Genomic DNA, 7,318 nt, shown 5'->3' on the forward strand with positions numbered 1-7,318 from the left:
CTCTGCACATGGTGGTTTCGAGGGGCCCTTGCTGTCAGAGGGGTGTGGTCCTTTCTTTGACTTTCCCTTCTCAGTGCTTCGTACAAATACTACTCACCGCGGGGAGGCGGGGTCTAAGCCAAGCAGGTTTCACTGCGGCCTTCTCCTGCCCCGTGTCCTCGGTCCTCTTGTTCTTATACCCGTAATGCTCTGTGCTGGTTTGCAGACGGTGAAGCCAGGCTTGAGGGAAGGACGCGGCCGGCTGTCACGCAGGAGGTTTGGAGCTGGGGTCTGTTTCGTCCCAGGATCCAACCCGGAGCTCATTGCTAGCGACTGTCCCGGCACAGAGCCCTCAACTGCTGTCTTGCGGTGCCCTCCTGTGCTCTGGCTCTCTGCCCAGGTCTTCCCTTTTCTCCCACAATCAAGAACCTTGCACAGCCTCCCGCCTCCCATTCTTTTTGCCCGTATCCCGGGTGCTGCCTTTCCCTTCCCGTCCCTTTCTCCTTGCTGACTGGCAGCCAGCCTGGTGACTGCACCACGTCCCGGGGGTGGCAGGCAGTGGCATTAACCAGAGCCGAGGACAGGACAGAAACCAGTTAGCTGAGCACTCCTCTTTCGGGCTGGCCTCCTTCTCCTGCTCCTACCAGACCCCAGCCCTTCTTTCCTGGCTGCTTCTCAGCCAGCTTCCGGCCCTCTTCTCTTTTCCCCAAGCAGCTTCAGGCCCACTTTCTTCTTATTCTGAGGCCTGCTTTCATCCTGTACACTGACAGCATTGCTGTTGCCAGCGGAAGAGAACAAGTCCGAAACTGGCGGAAGCGGAAGCAGAACCCGGAAGTTAAGCAGGAAATGAAATCCTTCACATGAGCCTTAATGTGCGGTGCAAATGCTGAGGCCTGGACCTCGAGTCTCCTTCACTGTTTCTCCTCTCTTTTCTGTGCCCGGGTTGGGTGCCAACAGCCCTCAGGGGCCCGTGCTTCCTGGGTGAATTGCAGAGAGGAATACACGAATCTCTCCCTTAGGATTCTTCATAAAACACACACAGACACACACACACAGACACACAGACACACAGACACACAGACACACACAGACACACACACACACACACACACACACACACACACAGACATCCTTGACTGGATTCCCTGTTCACCCTCTGCGAGATCTGGGGAAGAGAAATGCTGAGTGGCTTCCCACTTTACACCAATCAGAGCTCACCCACGACTGGGGGTACAGTCAGTTTCACCCGGACCATTTTGTGGGACATTGCAGGTATTAATAAAGAGTGAGGGAGAGAGGTTAGGAGAGAGGAATTGAGTTGGAGGAAGCACTAGCAGACATCTGTGATGTGTGCTATAGAAATCTTTACCCCTGACTTTAACTTTGAGTCTGGGGTCTGCCTTTTCCTTTACTACCCACTTAATAGTTTAAATCTGTGTCTATTTCTCTCAGAAAAGGCCAGGGTAGCTTATAAACCACAGAAACGTAGTTCTCATGGTTCTGGAGATCTCCTTTCTCATAGGTGGTGCCTTCTAGCTGCATCCTCACAGGCTGGAAGGGACAGAGGAGTTCTTACTGCCTACTCCATAAGGGCCCTGGTGCTGTCCTGAGGGCTCCACTCCTGAGACCTAATCGCCTCCCCACATCTCCCCTCTGCATGGACACTGGCGACCCTCTTGGTCTGCAACATGAAATTCATACTTCATTTTCTGGGTCTTCTGCAAACATACTAATTCAATTAAAATATTTATTGAGTTTCTGCTATGGGCAAAGTATTATCAGACAATAAACATTTAAAAATAGAGCCAAGTGTAATTCCAGTTGCTCCTTTTCAGGAATACCCTACTTTAGCAAGTCTAGTCCATGCACCCCTAAAAATGCCCCATGTGTTCCTCTTTCTACTGCTTCATTTTTGCCTCTTTGCACTACTCGAGTCTCTAAATTTCCTTCTTCCCTACCACTCTCCTTCTTTCTTCATTCTTTCCTTCCTTTCTTTTCTTCTTTTTGTTTTTCTGAGGCAGGGTCTCCCTGGCTTTGAACTCGCTATGTGGCCCATGTTGGCCTTGAACTCACAGCCATTGTCCTGCCTCAGCTTCCCGAGTGCTGGGATTACAGGCATGTGATACCAAGCCTGACTCTATTCTTCTAAATTTTAATGCTTTTAAGGCCATGGGTGTTTGACTTCTGGATTTCTCAATCCAGTAGCATTTCAAAATAAGGCTAGGGACTTTAAATAATATAGCAACTTTATATTTTTTCAAGTCACTCACCCCCTACTCTGAATATATATATTTTTATTGTTTTATAAAAGAATGTCTTTTTTTAATCACTAAAAAAGAAAAATAGGGTGGAGATGTAGCTCCGTAGTGCCTGTTTGCCTGGCAAGCTCATGATCATGAGTTCGATCCCTGATACAAAAAAAAAAAAGAAAGAAAGAAAGAAAGAAAAATATACCCACACCATATACTTAAAAACAGTAAATTTTGGGCTAGGGATTTAGCTCAGTGGCACCACGCCTGCCTTTCAAGTGCAAGGTCCTGAGTTCAATTCCTGGTACTAGAAAAAAAAAGAGGTAAATTTTACATGTATTTCACTACAATTTAAAAAATCCCCAAACTGTGGTTCTTTTCATGAAAGGATGCAAGTAACATTATATCAACATATACAAAAGATAGAGATTAGAATATTTTTGAATGTAGAAAAAACAACTTTTAGTTGGTTTACCATAGCATATAGAAATTGTTCCAATACAAGTTTGTCTATTCTTGTGTTAGTCATTTTCCAGTCACTGGGACAAACTACTGATGCCCCCAACTTACAGGGGGAGCTGTATCTTGGCCCTTGGTGTCAGAAGCTTCAGTTCATGTGTGGTTGGTTGTTTGGTGCCAAGGCAGGAACAGCGTGGCAGAAGCCATAGGGGAGGACAGCTGCTCAACCATGGCAGTCAGGGAGCAGAGAGAAGGGAAGAGCCGGGGACGAGAACACAGCCTTCCAGGCCTCCTCAGCCACACGACCCACCTCCTGACAGCACACTGACCAATGCACCCATCAGTGAGTTAACCTGGTGAGAAGGTTAGCATTCCGTGATCTGATCACCTTCCGAAAGTCCCACCTTTGAACATATGAGCCTCTTGGGGGGGATTTTTGATCTAAATCATAGCCATTCTGAAATATAAATTTAGCAGTGAAATATGAAGAAGAATCAAGTCTTGGGCTTGAATGCAAACTCAAGAGTTTGTCAGCACTGAGATTTCAAACATGGAGATTCTCCATCTCCATGCTCTTATTTATTTATTTTTATTTAGGTACTGGGGATCGAACTCAGGACCTTGCACTTGCTACCGACAGGTGCTACGTCACTGAGCTACATCCTCACCCCTCCATGCCTCCTAAGTCTCCCCTCCCATTCTCCCCCATCCACTGAGCCCATTCCCTTCCTTCACCAGGATTCTACTCCCTTCAGGACAGGCCGGCTACACCCACTTTGCTTAAAACTTTCCTCCAGGGTGCTAGACACCTCCCCTGCCCAGTCTCTGTGTCCTATTCCGACATGTCCGATGGATGTGAGCACAGAGACAGCTTCTAGCCTCAGTCAGGTCTCCCATTCTCCTTAGCCCCTCTCTGCTGTGTCTCAGACAAGGCCTCCCAAGGGCAACTTTCCCTTCAGAGCCCCAAGTCCCACTCAGATGTTCTTTCAATGCAGGCAGGCTCCCCTCCTGCTTCACCAAGACAAAATGGCCCATGGTTTCTTAACGTTTACAGGCTTCAGAGTCACCTGGAGAACATGTTAAAACTCAGCTTACCAAGCTACACCTCTAGAACCTTTCTGACTTAGTAAATATGAAGGACCCTAGTTAGCAAGACAAACTGCATATTGCTGCTTGACCCACCTGCCTGTCCTTTAGATGAACTCAGAAGGAGGAAGCTTAGAAACCTCCTCCCCTTAAAAGGTCCCTTTAGAAATAACAATTAATCAACTATTGTTTTATAAATGTTCTAACAGCAGGACGTTCCTCTTCTGTACCTTTCCCTTGCTTTGCTAATTCTATCCCATAGTGGGGCCTAGAAACTGTTGGCCTCAAAGGTGTATAAAACATATTTGTCTCCCCCCAGTCGGGGCTCGAGTCCGATGCTCGGCTCGGGTCCCGGCCAGTAATAAACTCCTGTGTGGATTTAATATCTGTCTCTGGTTGGTTCTTTCTCCCTGGGTCTAACAAATAAACCTTAGCAGATGAGGCCCAAGAATTCCCATTTCTTTTTTTTGGGTACCAGGGATCGAACTTGGGACCTTGCGCCTTTGAGGCAGGCGGCGGCACCACTGACCTGAATCCCCAGCCCTAAGAATTCCCATTTCTAAGAGGTTATTGAGGTAATGGTGCTGCTGCTGCTCTTGGGACCATGCTGTGGATTCAGCCCAGTGGTTTCCTAACTGCTCTGCAGAGCCCCAGATCTCTTGAGAAGCCATGGAGAAGAATTCGTTGCAGAGTGTGGGAAGGGTGTGCTGAGAGGACCCTACCGTTCTCCAAGAGGACAGTCCCATGCGACTTTGTTTTGCATGTTGGATTTCCACGTAGCCTTTGTGTGAAACAGGAGCTCCAAAGCCCTTACTCTTTCAGTCTGGCAGCCCACGCTGCAGACCCAGCACTCGGCTTAGGTTTAGCTATCTTATTCTTGTCCAGCTGGACTTCCTGAAGTGAGTAGAAGAGCCTGAGATTTGAAACCCAGGGACCTGCGTTTAAGTCTTCGCCTGTCACGAGTTGGCTGAGTGCGTTTGGTAAGTTACCCGAGCCCTCAGAGGGGCTTGTGTTTGTTTTGTAAGCTTTGGCCCCTAGTGTACAGGGCCATTGTTGACAAATTTATAGATTATGAAGCTTGTCTTTGTGACATTACTCAGTATAAATAGGAATTTGTGTGAATGACCCATTCTGTAACTTGTAGAACTTTCATCTCTGGTCTCCTACAGTCACATTTCTTGAAATGGGGTGTCTGTTGTCCTGTCGACAGTCTTTCGTGGTGGCTTTTGGGTGGAGACACACATGGTGCATGGAGACTCAGAAAGGAAGACAGTAAGAGTTTGGGAAGTGGTGTGCGTGGAGATGGAGTCTCCTTTTGGTAAAAGAAAGGAGAGGCTGGTAACAACTAGTTCTTATATGAGAGAAGAGGGGACCAGGACTCCTCTTATTGGCATCCTGACGATTGTTAACTACACAATTGGGAAGAAATGTGACTTGAGGGAAAGGCATTTGCTTCTGAGTTAGGACCAAATGGCTCGATTGGGTGCTGAATTCTGAAGGGTAACCCCCTAGTGAAATGATCACTGTTTCTACAGCTAACTTAGGTGCTTCCCAGGCTGCGTTTTCTATTAGTTCAGAAATTCCCGCCTCCTCTTTCAGTCTCTGGCATGGTGGGATGTGTAGGTTATTCTTTACCCCTTTGTTCCCTTGCCCTGTTTTTCCTTTTCTTGTGCCTTTTTTTTCTTGTTCTGTTCTTTCCTGTTTTCCTTCTTTCCTTCCCCTCTCCCTTCCGTCTTTCCTTTTGTACTGGGAATTAAGCCCAGAACCTTTGCACTGAGCTACATCCCTGGCCTTTTAAATTTTTTTAAATTTTGAGACAGGGTCTTACTAAGTAGCTGTATTACCAGGCTAGATTTGAACTCACAACCCTCCTGCCTCAGCCTCCCGGAGTGCTAGGATTACAGGTGTGTGACACTGTACCTGACTTTCTTGTCCAATTCTTAAATGTAAAAGTTGCTAGGCTGTATTGTGCATTCTGTCTTCAACTTTCTCTCTCTGTTGTCTTTTTCTCTAGTTGACCTCATCTATTCCTGTAGAATTGAATGCCAGATGTATGCTGAAGACGTCCAAGTCTAAATACCAGGCTCTGAGCTCTCTTGTGAGTTCCAGGTCTGACTTGATAATGGCATACTGAACACTTCTAGGTAAAGACATTACTTCATTTGCTTACTTAATTTATTCATTTAGGATTATTTAAAGTGTACTATGAATAGGCTACTGCACACTGAAGCCAGGAGGACATGTTATTATTCCCATTTTCAGATACATAAATTGAAGCTCCAAGAGGCTAACCAATTGGTGACAGTGGAATGACTTGTAGAAATTTCATCTAAGGAAAGGAAATTGTAGGTAAGGAAATTGTAGAGGAATAGCTGTGACTTGACATCTCTGCCTCCTAGTAGGTACTGGAATGCTAAATGCAATGTACTAAATGCTATTAATTCCCACTAAAAGATAAGCATACTCAGAACCTGTAAACGGGAAGTTATTTGGAAACGGGATCTTTGCACTGTGGATCTTGCGATGAGATTATACTGGATTAGGCTGAACCACAAATCCAAGGTCAAGAAAAGAGAAAAGTGACAGCGATGAGATGAGGGAGTGGTGTCTGCAGTGACACCTGTCTTAACTGTGGGATGCCAAGAATTGTGGCAGGCACCAGAAGGTAGGTGAGAGCCTGGAGTGGATTCTCCCTTGGGGGTCTCAAGAGGTATTATAGGCAGCTGAGTTAGCTAGAGATGAATATGCAGTTAGAGAGGGATTAGGCCCTCAAGGAAGTCAGCACCAAAAATAAAGACATCAGAATTGTGGCTGGAGGCAAATCTGAAGACAGGCCTTGCGATGCAGTGATCAGGGGTGTGACATAAACAGCACCTTGATCTGGCTCTGTGATTAGCACTACCTGGCCTGTGGCCCAGGTAAGCATCAAGTGCACAGGGAGGTGACCAGAACACGGGACCCATGTTCCCCTTCCTTTCCAAGAATGCCTTTGTTCTCTCCAAGAACCCTTGCTATGGGACTCGTTTCCCTATTGGATCAATATTAGCTAAGCGGCTGTGCTTGTAATACTACAGACTGATTGTAGTTTGACCCACTTTGTACCCATGTGGTGACTTTGCTGTATAAATTACCCCGACAAAGGGCATCCAAGAGCTATTCTCCTTTTCAGTAAAACTCTCCAAACTCCTCCTCACTGACTTCATTCCTCGAGGTTGTGAGATCAGGAACTCAGCACATCTGACATCTAACAGGTTGGGAGTTCTATTTCTCCTGTGTCAGGAGGAACCAACTCTGTGACACTTTGATTTTGCACTTTTGCCCTCAGAACTGTGAGACAATGAATTTCTGTTGTTGTAAGCCACAAAGTTCGTGGTAATTGGGCACAGCAGCTGTAGGAGATGAATGTACTAAACCACATTGTGTTTCAAACCAATTAGGATTTATGCTTCCAGATTAGATGATTTTTAAAAATTTTGATAGAATTCCTGTAATAAAATATTTTGGGCCTGGTTCTTGTATGGCAATTTCTGGGTAACTCCTATTTT

Source organism: Heterocephalus glaber, unplaced genomic scaffold (assembly GCF_053883595.1).
Source record: "Heterocephalus glaber isolate CG9 unplaced genomic scaffold, H.glaber_assembly_v1.0 deba00000122, whole genome shotgun sequence".
Classification (NCBI taxonomy): domain Eukaryota; kingdom Metazoa; phylum Chordata; class Mammalia; order Rodentia; family Bathyergidae; genus Heterocephalus; species Heterocephalus glaber.